Consider the following 13,933-nt stretch of genomic DNA (forward strand, 5'->3'; position numbering starts at 1 on the left):
TGTGCTGCTGTGGCTTTCTCTCATTAGTACAAGAGCAAGCAAAGTAGTGCTTGAGAGCTTTGTGCTGTACCTTTCTCTACCTTTGTGCCTGAGAGTGGATTTCTACAAAAATATTTTCTATAATATTGCTAATGGAGCTCTCATGGGTCTGTAAGCAGTAACTGTTGACCAGATTGTCACCAGCTCAAGTGCTGCTTGTCACTTTTGCATTGTCACAGCTCTGGCCAGCATTGTTCTTGCTCAGGGCTTGGAGATTTCCTGCAGGAGCATGACCCACTCTGTAAAACCACTCTTGAATCTGTCAGGCTGATGGGGCCAGTGGTGTTCGTGACTTGAAAAATTAAATTATTTTCCATAGTCTCTGCAGAGCTCTGAGGAAACTGGTAAAATCATAATTTCTGTTACTACACAGAATATGATTTTGGAGTACTTTGTCTGACTTGAGTAGGAAGGTGCAGTTTTTACAAGCTCAAGCTCTCTTTAAAATCTATTTTCCTGTGTGAAGATTATGCCGAAAAGTAATGTGAAAGGAGGAATTTCAACTTACATGGGATCCCATGTGCAGTGGAATAGAGAAGGAAAAATGCCCTTCTCCAAGGATTCAAGAAAGAAGAGAACTTCAGAGGGCTGGTGAGAATAAAATGGAAATTTTTTTTGCCTCTGTATGACTGTAAGCTGGGACTTGCTCCATCTCTGGCTTAGAGTTGGTGCTTCCCGTGTCTTTGGATGTTCAACCTAATATCAAACTAGTGCTTGAAATCATATACCTGCTAAAATATATATATATAATATATGTAATATATATATATACCTGTTTGAAGCCACTTTCTGCACTCTTTAACTTGATTTTTTTTTTCTGTGGTCAGTCATCTTCAGACTAAAACACTCTAAGGATTGAAAGTGAGTGTTGGGATACAGCCCCTTCATGTTTAAAAAATTAATAATACAAATGACAGACTCCTGCAGGTAGAGGTCACTTCTTGTGAAGTGTTACAGAATGACACGGCTTTTATAATTTTTTTAGAGGTCTATAATCTCTTCTCACTTTTCAGGTTAAAACTTTACTCACTTCTTTGCTCTGAAATGTTGAAGAGGAACAGTTCACATGTGCAGAGTCTAACAAATAATACTGTACTTCTTCATAAAGGAAACTAGATGTATGAGCAACCTGTTTTTTTGATAGCTCAGCTTTGCTTGAAGACCTGAATGCTCATGTAGCTCTGAAGGCAGTCAGTCCTCTTTAGGTGACATTCTGGTTCTGTGGGAATTTGGACTGAAATATTTTTAAAAAGAAATGGTGATGAGGAAGTCATACACACACTCTCCACTCTTTAAGGCTCTTCTGGCAGTGGATGCCTTGTGGGTTTAACAGATGAACCAAATGCATATCGATGCATTCAGCTGATCTCAGGGCATTCTCTGGAATGCTGTGAGAAGTCTGTAAGCTTGGAAATGGAGAGGGGCAATGGGCAAGAGCTGGATGGACAATGAGTTGGTGATGGGAGCATAGAAACATGCTGATCTTGGACAGCGTTTTCAAAAGGGGTCAGAATTTGAGCTCTCTTAAATTCTGTGGGGTAGAAGGCAAGGACATATTTTTTTCCCAGATAAGTTAGCTCTTTGTGGGCGACAGGAATTGAAAGAGGTAGGTATAGAAGTGACCAGATGCTCAACAGGCTTTCTGAATGGACTTCTGAAAAGAAAGCAGAGGACCAAAATTCTCTGCTCCAAATTTGTAGATTTTGATGGGTAGTTTAAATAGGTAATTTAGGAATATTGCTTTGCACCTTTCTCAATGACTGCCCTAAACTCAGTCTATCCAAGTATTTTTTCAAGGCAGCATGAAGAATTTGTAATGCTTTCTGTTATCAAAAGCAGAACTTGAAAGAATCCTGCACCATACCAAAGATATGAGTGCTGTGCTAGGGAATTTGGACATATTAATAAAACCAACATATTACTCTACCACTCTCTCCTGTGAAATTAAACGTGTCAAGCAAATCGCTGAAACAGTAGATGGAAACTTGGCAATTGTGTTTGTGTGGCAATTTGATTCTGTTCTCCTAAAATACCTCTGGAGAGCATCCAACTGTAGCTCTGCTCTGATCCCAGGACTACCCTGTGGATGCCCTGAACTCAGACACGTAAGCAGCAAGCTCTGGCGGCCTGATCTGTGTAGTTGCTAGAAAGCTTCAAAATCAGGTTTGCTCTCAGAGGGCTTTCCATTTGGGAAAGGAACCGATATCATTCCAATTTTAACTCTGGAAGAGGAAGGGAAAATATAAAAGCTTCAGAGAAGCAAGTTTTTGTCTAGACTGTGGAGCCAGCTAGGTGTCTTGTTCTGTCTTGTCAGGCTGCCTTCTTGTTTGGGGCTGTGTCTGAGTGCTTGACAAGTGCACTAGCTCTTGTGAAAATAAACCCACTTTTGGTGTGGCAAATGAACCCTGGTCTCCCATGACCATTGCCTGCCACAGTTGTTTCAGCAGTGCTTTGCTGACCCATAAAAACACACAATCTTCTCTCCTTGTCCTTTCACTTCACATCATTTGAAAAGCTTTCCTCTGTTTTTGCCTTAAAAACTACTTTTGAAATGAAAGGTCCCTTTTGTTTCCCTTTTTTACTATAAAGTGTGCATGATAATGACAGGACAATTGCTGTGTTAGCTGAGATACTGCAGTGTTTCTGCAGGACAAAACCCTGCTCCAAGCAGGAGCAGTTCAGCTTCTCTCACTCAAGCCCCAGGGGCCAGTGATGAGGAATTTCCTCAGCTTTGTGCTCAGCAGTGACAGTGGTATCTGCTTGGATACAATTTATTGCACTGTAAGTAATAGTTTAATGGCCTTGAATGTGATAAATGCTGTTTCGTGCTGATGCGTGGTTTTCAATAGTATGTCAGAGAATTACTTACGCCTTTTAATCTGCATCATTCAAGAAGGTAATATTTTAAAAATGTGATTATGATATCAAGGGTTTGTGAAGAGCAGCGAGGCTTTTGCTGCTCCAAAGACTTCCTGTCTAGAGAATGTAAGTCATAAGTATGACAGCTATGGGGTTTTGGGTTTTTTTGCTATTTGGTTTGAGGTTTTTTTTTTTTTTTTTCTTTGAGTCAGACTTCTTTCCTTTTCCTGCATTTGGATCCTCTTAAAAATGACTAGTTTCAGGGAAAAATGCAAGCATCCTGAACACCCTCTGGAAGTCTGTAATTTGATAACTAATTGCTGCTTTTAGAGTGGAACCTGTCCTGTTTCTTCAGCAGCGTGTCTACTTAGCTGTGCTCTGGATCCAAGATGAGTCATGTTTCAGTCTCTGAAAGCCCCATTGTCCTTGACTGTCTTTTAAACTCTTCTTTTATCATTTGTTTGGGTTATTTTCTGTTGGTTGCTGTCAGGGAGATGCTGTGATAGCTAAAGAGGCTGCTCATCTTACCTATTGTATTTCAGTTGGCGCATCCCTTATGGCCTGACTTGCACCAACATTGCATGTTGACCCTGTCTTGTGGGTCCCTGCTGCCTCCAGGGATCCAAATGAAGGATCTTTTTAAGAATTAGATGCTACAGACCCTATGCTGTTGCCTGTAAAACCAGGAGCATCAGTTTGGGCAAGACCCAGGCCCCCCCATTCAGAGCAGTAATACTGTACAAAGCCTTTGGCCCCTGGAGTACCTGTGTTCCTTGTTGCTCAGCTCCCCACAGGATCAAGGCCAGATTGTGTTGAACAGGGCTCATAGACATGTTTCCCTCAGGAGAAACACTCAGCTCTGGCACATACTTACCTGCTCAATATTTGCATAGTTAAGTGTGGGACAAGGATGGGAAAGTTCATCAGCCAGCAGTAAACTGGTTTCCTGAGCATCAATACCATTAGAATTGGGTTCAGAGGTACTGAGTGGGCAGAAACTGGCCTCTCAGACCTTGGTGCCTCCTGGCTGTAAGCCCATCCACCTTGTCCCAGGTCGTGTTGGGGGTGGCAGTAACTATTACAGGGCAGTTCTGGAGGTATTGGGTGGGAAAAGATGGGAATTTGGGTGTTGGAAAAAAGCATCTGAAGGTGGGGGTACTATTGCACAAATTAAATTATATCCTGGATGCAACTGCTTTGTGGTTTGGTGTTGGCGCTTTTTTCCTCCTCTAAAAGTGTGGTTTGTTTGGCACTGAGTAGCTATCAGAGAGGTGTTTCTAGCCACTGTGCTTTTACAATCAGCATGCTAAACCCCCTTGGAGTTCTGAGAATATGTGCATATGCAAACTGGTGTTGGTTGAATTCAATTGTTACAAAACACACCCTTGGAAACCTCATCTGGGATGGTGTTGGCATGTCCTTCACATTTTGCCAGTTTTCAGAAGCTGTCAGGTAGTACTGTGTGGGAGGTGTTACAGGGATAAATCCTGAAATCCTAATTTGGGCTAAACTCCCACTGTTTTCAGTGGGTGGCTTGCTGGCATCAAGGCCAAGTACCCCATAGCTATTACAGATGACCTTTCTGTCCTTTAAAAGTCAAGGAGACTGAGACTTGATGCCTCCATCTTGTACTAGAGATCAAGCTGCAGGATTGCAGCCCTTAAAGTTTGTACATGTGCTGAGATTTGTGAACAAGAAGTCGGTTAACCAAAAACATTTCCAGTAACTGTTCTTTAGATTCTCAGTAGTGCTGGTTAAATGCCAGAGATCTGGAAACAGAAATTAGCTGGTGATTTAGAGCAGTGCATGAAGAAAACATTCTATTCATTCTGTAGGGGAAACACTGATGTTCTGAAAACTCTACTTTTCGTAAATAATTTTTTTTCAAAATATATAACCCCATGTATTTTAAACTGAAAACTTTGAATTCGTTCAAAACAGCAGCACAAATTTATTGAAATTCTGTTGGCTCAGATAACTGATTTTTATTTTTTTTTAGGGAATGTTTCTATGAAATGCAATTTTTGTCAGTATATTGCTTTCCAGCAAAATTGAATTAAATGTATTTTAGAAGTCAATAGTCTGCAAGTAGGTACTTGAAGTTCCTGACTATCACCAAGTAACTGAGATCATACGTTGTTCTGGCTTTGCCTCTGTACAAGAAAGAGGGAAGACATTGTGTTTGTATTGGCAACACTTAAAATCAAGCAGTATCTCAACTGTAAGAAGAGAAAAAGGCCCAAATCTCTTCAGAAAATGTTGCTGTGCAAAACTTGTCTGGCAGAAGGTCGTCCCAGCTGAAGAGCTTCTTTCCTGGCAGCTTGGTGAAGCATCACCATTAAAGTCTGACTGAACCCAACTTGGTGTCAGCCTCAAGTGTTATGCAAGGGCACCCCAAGAACTTGCTCAGTTGAAGCTGAGGCTCTGAAGCCCATACTGTGTTGTTCTTCTTGCCCATTTCCCCTTAGGTGGTCACTGCCTATTTGTATTTCAAGCTCAGGAGGGGTCTTCTACCCCATCACTGGGACTCCAAGGGGGCAGAAGGGTTTTCAAATCCTTCCATGCCCCTCTTTACCTCCGAGTTCCCCATCAGGATTGCATACATAGCTCTCTTTTTCTTTTCCTTTTTTTTTTTTTTTTTTTTCTTCCTGAGAATTTTTCTTGGGTGAACTGAAGTTGCAGAAGCTCCTGGAAGGGATTCTTCTCGTGCTCTCTAACTCCCTGAATTGCTTTTCCTTTAAAGAGGTGATTGGCTGATAGGAGGAGGGCTGAGCAGACAAGAAGTACTTTGGCTTTCTCCCCATCCTGAACCTCCAGGATCACAAATGAGGTCTCTGAGAACTGTGACAAGAGCTGGCATCTCCTAAGTACTGGGACTGTACTCCACACACTAAAATTCATGAAGGTGTTATGGTACTAATCTCAACACTTGTACAGATTTTTCTGCTCAAGGTTGTCATGACCACTTTTGTCTTCATCACTAAACTGGGGGCTTGGATATTGAGGAGTAAAAATGTGCTTCAGGCAAGTAGTTTGAATGATGTTGTGTATCTCTCTCCTTTAAAGCCTCAGTTTGTGTGGTTTGTAATTGTCGGTTGGCAGGAACCTCTGTATGGATAGTGTAGTCCAATTCCCCACCTAATGTGGTGGCAGCTGAAACAGTCTGAGCAGTGGCATGTCCAGTGGGGTTTTGAGCATGCCCAAGGATGGAAATTCCCATTATTTTCCTAAGCCATCTGTGGTTTTCTGGTTTCTGTGGTTTAGTGTCTGTCTCCCCACATCCCCACCCAGAAAAAAGCTGTGTTTTTATTGTGGGGTTTGTTCTTACAGTTAAATGGAATTTCCTGTATTTCAGTTTGTGCCCATTGACTCCTTGTCCTGTTGCTGAATACCACCAAGAGGAGCCTGGTTCCATCTTCTTTACACCTGCATCAGGTATTTATGCACATTGATAAGACCCCTCTGAACTTTTTCTTCTGTAGGCTGAAGAAAAGGCCAGCTCTTTCAACCTCTCCTTATATGCCAGATGCTCGAGTCCCTTAAATATCTTTGTGGACCTTTGCTAGACTCTCAGCAGTATATCTATGTCTCTCTTCTACTGGGGAAGGAAGCACTTGTCCCAGCACTCCAGATTTGTCTCACCAGCCCTGAGCAGAGGGGAAGGATCCCTTCCTTTGACCTGCTGCAAGTTGTTTCTCCTAATAGAGCCCACATGCTGTTGACCTTATTTGCTACAAAGGTGGTTTGGAGGCTCATGGTCCACCAGGAATCTCAGGTCTTGCTCTGCTTTTTCTGCTTCCTTTCTGCCTGTTGGCTCCTGAGCAACAGGTCTTTGCATTTTCCATTGTTGAAGTGCAAAAGTTGGTGTTGGCCCATTTCTGCAGCCTGTCCACATCCCTCTGAGTGGCAGCACACCTACTTGGTTTGTTAGCTACCACTTCCAATAGTGCATCATCTTCAAAATTCCTTAAAGTGGACTCTCTGCTGTCACCCATAGTCTTTCCTTTATAAAGAATGCAGAGCCCTGGGTGAAGTGTTTAATGAATCAAATCTCTCAACAGTTCTTGAAAATCCATTGCTGTTCACTTAGGAAAGTCAGAGATGAGGCAGCTTCACTAGCACTAACAGAACATTAAATACTGTGCCTTGTAGTAAAGGACTTCATTATTATTTAGGAATATTTAGGAATTTAATTCCTTGAATCTCTGGTAGTTTGTGCAATACCAGCTCATGCCCTTTGCTAACACCATAGCAACGTGCTATAAATGTCACTATATAATGTGGCTTGTTGGCCAAAAGCTGGACAAGGAATTCTTTTTAGGACAGGAAATCCATGAGGTCAGGAAAAAAATGCAGTAGAATGAGGGAAAAATCCTATTGTTATTTTATTATAGTATTGCAAAGTGATTTTTCTTTTTCTCTCCAGAACCGTGCCCTTGAGGAAATAGAAGCATCAATTGAAATTCTCTCAATGCTTTATCTATATCCCCTCCCCCAAAACCTACATCCTAGGCACAGTCTAAACCTCTGGGCTAACAGATGGTGTTGAGAGGGGGAGGAAGGGGGAGCAATTTGCATCTAAATAGCTGAAATAAGAAAGGGTCATGTCCCATGGACCAGTCCCACTCACCTGCTGTTTAAATCCCCCTGAGAAACAGGCAAGCGCACTTAGTTTTTTAACATCTGCGTCAGCTGTACTTGCTCTCTGAAGCTTTCTGCCCTAAAAAATCTGCAATCCTGTGCATCTTGCTGTATGGATTCTGTTCTGCCCCCAAAACGATGAACTTTTAAGGGTTTAGTTCTTTGAATGGAGTTGACAGCTGCGTCACTCCTGTTCAGCCCTCCCATCAGAGTGACTGCTGCTGTTGGTTATAGTAATTAGCACAAGCACTAATGATACAGAAAAGGTTCAGAGCAAATATTACCTCTTCTGTCAGCTTGCTACTCGCATGGCTGCCTGATTCCGCCTTCAGAGGTGCTCCTGCCATATGGTCCTGTGGACTCATGACGCAATATTCCGTGCTGGGCTTGTGTGTGTAGGTGGGATGGGCTTTGGCTCTGGTGACCACCAGGCTGTAGCCCAGTGGTGATCCTGATCCTGCAGGACCGTGGCATGGTGTCAGATGGCTGTGTTTAATCCTGCAGGCACGCAAAGCCAAGTTGCTCTGGCTTCCTGACTTGTGTCCTGTAAGAATTTCTCAGGTCTGACTGGGACTTTGTTGCTTTGTATTGATTTTGTTTAGGAGTGTAAGGGTCATTTGTCCACCACTGTTACACAGTCATGGAGACTACTGTGGGTCTACCCTGCTGTCCTGGCAGCAAGAAATGTGCTTCTGTCTCTTCAGGCAGACTTTGAAAAAGTTTAAATTTGTGGAAAGCGTGTAATAAGGTAAACCTTTCCAGTTCTTCATAATCATGTACACATTCACCACCCCAAAACCATACTGCCTTATTTCCCAATGATGTTTGGAGAGGCAAGAGGGCTTCACAATGAAGTTTAGTCTTAGTACAAAACGCCAAGATGAGCAAAACCTGGTTCTACCCGTCAGTTCCTTGGACTTCTACATTCAAATGCTAAAAATAAATAATGGGATAATACTCCAGGTGGTTCAGGAACTTTATTACTTTTGTCTGTTGACAACATCTTCTCTACTTCCCAAGAAGCCAGAGGCATTGGAAGGTTGAGTTTGGCAGACTGGAAAGCTCAGCAGGATAAGGAGTGGCAAAGATCATGTCTGAGGACCCACCACTGTCTTCTGTGTGTTGATTTGGTAGAATAAAATGTCTGCAAAGGAGGATTTCTGCTTCTGGAATTTGAAGACCTTGAATCTCTTCTTTCTTCAGCACAAGCCTGGAGGGAATTGGTGAGGTTAACCTTTGCTAAGCTGCTGGGTCCTGCCTCCCTCAAGTGTCTTGGAAGGGGAAATGGCCTCAAGAAGTCTGTTGTTTTTTTTTCCTCATTTAATTCCCAAATACATTTCAGTACTGTGGGTAGTAGTTGTTGATGTGCATTAGGGCAGCATGGATCTCGGCAACAGCCTTGTTTACATGCCTCTGGAGAATAGGTTTATTTATTTTATAATTTAATATAGATTCCAGTTAATAGAAACAAGATCCGGTGTATGAATGCTTACAGAAGCAATTGGGCAATGTGCAATACCAAATTATATTAATTTAGAGCAGTCTGTGCAAAATAACTTTCCACAACTGTTTTTCTTTTCAGTACTTTCGCTTGAGGATAACTATGTTTTATAAATGGTTATATCACATGATGCATACTCACTGTCTGGGAGTAAACAAAGTAAGTGAGTTAACTTGGGTGGTGCAAGTTATAGACACATATGCACATGTAAATGTGTGTGTATGTGTGTGGGTATACATGTTTATAAATCCACACTCTCTTCTGTAGGACAGACCTCTGCCCTGCTCCTTCTGCCCCCTTCTCCACTTCAGTCAGTGATGCAGGCAGGTAACTGGCTCAGGTAATTTAGCTGTGCTGCTGGTCTTTGCTGTGGATAAAGTGCTTGTTATGCAGCAAGGCCCCACAGACCATGTAAGAACAAATCCAGAAATTAAAGATGATATTGGAAATATTTATTTTCTGTTTTTAAAAACAAAACAATGCAAATTGCACAGCTATAGCAGAGGAGGCAAAGGGGGGACAAGGACAAAGGAGACAAAAGGGGGAAATATGAGGAATTAGGTGACCTTTGAGGTGAGGCTTGCAGGCAGTGGGATGAAGACTGAGGAAACTGGATTTCACAGACTCCTAGAATGGTTTCTGTTGGGAGAGACCCCAATGATCATCCAATTTTAACCCCTTGCCATGGGGACTGCCCTCTACCATGCCAGGTTGATCAAAGTCCCATCCAACCTGGCCTTGAAGACTTGCAAGGAGGTGATATCCACAGCTTCTTGGGCAGCCTGTTTTGGTGCCTTACCACCCTCATGGGAAAGAACTTATTCCTAGTATCTAATCTAAACCTGTTCTGCCTTATGGCCATTCCTCCTTGTCTGTATGTAACTCCATGCCCTGGTCCAAACTCCTTCTCCAGCTCTATTGTAGCCCCTTTAGATACTGGAAGGTGCTCTTAAAATCTCTGTGGAGCCTTCTCTTCTCCAGGCTGAATGATCGCAGCTCTCTTAGCCTGTCGGCATAGCAGAGGTCCTCTGGCCCTCTGAGCATCTTTCTGGTCTCTTCTAGTTTTGTTCCAGGAGGTCCATGTCCCTCTTACACTGAGGTCCCCAGAGCTGGATGCAGCACTCCAGGTGGGGTCTCTCCAGAGTGGAGCAGAAGTAGAGAATCCCCTTCCTCTACCTGCTGGTCACAGTGGCCTGAGATGTAGGCTGCTTTTATTTTAGCAGATGTTTTTGTTTCTTCTATTAAGTGGATTACCAAGTGGTTGACTGACATTGGAACATTTATTTCTGTATCTTCCCAAGCTCTCTAGCTGGAACAGGAATTTGCTGTACAGAAAGTACCATTATGGTAGTCTACAGTGTTATTTCAATCACTTTCTCTGTGTGGAACTAAAATACTAAATAAAAAGATGTGCTGGGTTGGAACCATGCCTAAAGCAATTCTCAGCATAATGGGATTGTTTTACTGATTTTTAATTAAAATAGAGTTCTAACTAGATTGTTTTGAGCATACATACAGCTCTGGTTTGTTACTGTTGGTTAATTGCCTTCTAAATTAAAGATACCAATATTCTAATCCACCTTCTCCCTTGGGATGCTGGCATTAAAAGAGGGTGTGGAATGCTATGTAAATAATTTACAGGCATGCAAGACAGAGAAAGGTCTTTAAAGGCATTAGCCAAAACTTAGGTTTTCCCTTTACTGTGATGTCTCGACAGAGAGTTTGATGAATTGTTATTTTTTGGTATGTATTTATTTCTCTGTCCTCACAGGTCTTTAAAATAGTTAGAAATGTAGTTGGAGGAAAATGCCAATAATCTCAGCCTTTGAGGAAGAAGCAGTTAATGAATCTCCAGGGAAGTACCCAGGGCACAGATGCTCTGTGGGGAAGAAAAGGTTAGGAGCCAGTGGACCAGGGGTTGGAGACAATACATCATCTCAGATCTATGCTGGAAGCTGTCTGCTGACAACACAAGACACTAAAATGACAGAATTATGGGCTTATTTGCTTAGGACAACTTTTTGAGAGCCCATTTTAAAAAGTCATGGTTTGGGCTTTGACTACTTCTATTTAATATGTCTTGATTAAATTTTGTCAGAAATAAAGCATTATCTTTTTGCAGATTTTTAATTATTTTCACTAATTGAAACCCTTTGGGGAAGTTTCAGCTGTGGGGGATGTAATTTCAAACCATGTTGTAAGTTTAAAGAATATATATAAGGCTCAAATCCAACTTCTATTTTTAAAGCTGAAAGGGACCTTACAAAGTAGCAGGCCACAAGTTTAGATGTCTGTTTTATAACATTCTAATAGAGTACCAGAGACTGACAAAACTTTTGTCAATGTAGAATATTTAAGCTCCTCAGATAAAACTAGATGTGCATTGAAGAGTGCTCACAGGAAAACAAGAGTTATTTCCAGCCTGAAGAGATTTTTCTTAAAAATAAAAGCAGCCGAACGTGCGCATGTTGGGAGGCTGTGAATCAGCACCTGCAAATACCAGCAGTACAAGAATAACCAGGAATGGAACAAAAAGTTGATGGGGCCCTGAGCAACCTGATCTGCTGAGAAGAATTGCTGCACACGGCAGAGGGGCTGGACTTGAGGTTTTAATTTTTAAAGTCCCTTCCGACCCAAGCCTTTTCTATGATTCTATGAAAACTTGGGCCACAGGAAACACTGGACAGAGTGGAAGAAGCAACCTCATACTTGCAAAGGAGGCAGTTCACTTAAGCCATCAGGTCGTGCTCTGTTGTGGATTGATTTGGAGGATCTCCTTTCCCACAGCTATTGTACATTACTTCACTGAACCCCTCTGCAAGGAGTGTAAGAACAGGAAAGATGGAGTTAATGCAGGCTGTGACACAATATGTGTATGAATTGTTAGTAAAGAGGAAGGCGGCGCTTACCTGAGACAAGTGTAAATGACATAAAGGCAAGGGGGGAAAATTAGTTTGGGAAGTGCATCCCCATGCATTGCTCCTGGGTATGCTCAAGGAGCAAACCTGGGATTTCTTGAGAACTGTGCAATAGCTGTTTCCAAAACTGACCTCCCTGTTTGTATCTTGAGTTTTTTTAGCAAACAGAGCTGTTACTGTAAAGGTGAGAGGTGAAAATATGGTGTGCTAGTTACATATTTAAATTTTAAATATACTTTTTAAATTTAAAGTATCATTTTATACTCTCTTGCCCTGGATAGGAGAGAGCGAGTTTGATCAGGTAACATGGGCTGGGTGCTGGGTTTGTGTGGCCAGAACACTGAGAAAGCTTTGGGTTGTGAATAGGTACCATAGCTCTATGACTGCATGCTGTGAGCATTCTTGACTCTTAATTGGGAGGATGGAGGGAGATCAGAAAACTGCACCTGGACTGGCTGCATGCTGTGCTCTCCTTATGCTGGTGGCCTTAGGAAGAAATAGCTGTAGATCTTGAGCAAGGTGATTTAAAGCAGTGAGAGGGATACTGTATTGAACAAAATGCCTTAACGCATATAATTTCCTAGAGCATCTGTCTTTGGTTGTTGTCTTCATTTTGGAAATCTGTTGAGTTTTAGCTACCACTTAGCAAAGGTACAACACTGTCTATAGAGCTTCTTGTCTGCTGAGTAGTGACCATAAAAAGATTTTTAGCATTTTGAGTACACAGAGGACAAACAACAAACCTGACAAAGCAGTCTTGAGATGAATAAAACATGCATACTGGCAATCCATCCATCAGTGAAATCCCAATTCTGCTGAATTTGCAGTTCATATTGTCACTAATTGTATGAGGCAGATGCTTGTCCACTGGGAATTGGATGGAAATAAGCAAGTCACTTGCTTCAGATGCTGACAGGGCTTTGAATGGGAGCTCAGTCAGTCTCCTCTGGGTTGGGTTTTATGTCTGTAGAGTTGCTGCTTCTTGAAGAAAGAATGAGTTTTAAATAGGTAGCAGTGAAGATCCATGCATCCTACTTGAAAGCTGCTTAGGTCACTGTAGCAAGAACAGAGGGTGAAAAGATCTGTGCCCCAGAAAAACCTTACTCAAAGATGTTGAGGAAAACCTTGCCTGCTATATCTAGCCTTGCAATTAACTCCTACTCCTAATTACATGGTGCCTTAAAATGGGCCTGCCACTGTAATAAATGATGTTATGTTTCCTTTTGTTCAGTGGAGTAAAAATAGTTCCCTTGGCTCATGGGCTTTATTTAACTGAGCGCTAATGCAGACTTGGTTGTAGTATCTTGCAGAAACAGCAGTTCCTTTGTGCCAGTCCTATAGAGCTTTCCTTTCTCTACTGACATATGCAGTAAGTATGATTGGAATCTGAGTAAATGATGTGATAAAAGGCTTGATGGTGCTTCCTAAAAACAAACTGCTGCTCATTAAATTAAACGATGATGATTCTTAATGGACTAGTTAGTGCTCTGCAGTGCATTTGGTGCAAGTAAGGAAGTCTAGGGACCTGAGACCTTGCCACTATGGCTCCTCCTGTATGTTCTGGAATCATAAAGCAGGTGGAATAGGGAGTTTTGCTAGATAGCATATAATGATAAGCACAGAGGTGATGTTCTTGTAGCAAAGAAGATTGCTGTGACAGTTTAATTAGGGGAGAAACTGTAAGCCACCTTAGGCTTTTTCATTTTGCTTTGTAAGTGAACTGCTCATAGACCATCTCATGTATTGCACTTGAAGGAGTAATCATTGCAAATCTGAAGCAGATTTATGTGCAGTTCTCAAATTGCTTGTCTTTACTGATATTAAATTAGCTCTTGCAGCACTGGGTACTTGATGGTGCTTGACTCTAAATTCAGTTTGTCTACAGAAACCTCTCATATTTGATGCAGAGCTTATCCTGTCTTCGGAGAACTATTCACTCTCCCTCTTTCCCCAGCTTTGAAGAACCAAAACTTTT

At 42.0% G+C, this 13,933-nt stretch overlaps 1 protein-coding gene across 26 annotated transcripts in view; it reads left to right on the plus strand.

Moving 5' to 3' along the window:
• Positions 1 to 13,933, plus strand: part of PAK1 (p21 (RAC1) activated kinase 1) — a 97,195-nt gene that overhangs the window by 47,242 nt on the left and 36,020 nt on the right. For 14 of the 26 annotated variants that reach the window (XM_086882344.1, XM_086882343.1, XM_086882360.1 and 11 more), the window contains one exon: positions 6,254 to 6,333. The exons of 10 other annotated variants lie outside the window; for them this stretch is intronic. The gene's annotated coding sequence lies outside the window, so the exon portion shown is untranslated. Of the gene's footprint in view, positions 1 to 5,641; positions 5,923 to 6,253; positions 6,334 to 8,559; positions 8,763 to 9,121; positions 9,200 to 9,307; positions 9,381 to 13,933 lie in introns of those variants that run through there. 2 more of the 26 variants (XM_086882358.1, XM_086882346.1) reach the window with 2 other exon arrangements.

This window comes from Cyanistes caeruleus, chromosome 3 (genome assembly GCF_971803275.1).
Source record: "Cyanistes caeruleus chromosome 3, bCyaCae1.hap1.1, whole genome shotgun sequence".
NCBI lineage: Eukaryota > Metazoa > Chordata > Aves > Passeriformes > Paridae > Cyanistes > Cyanistes caeruleus.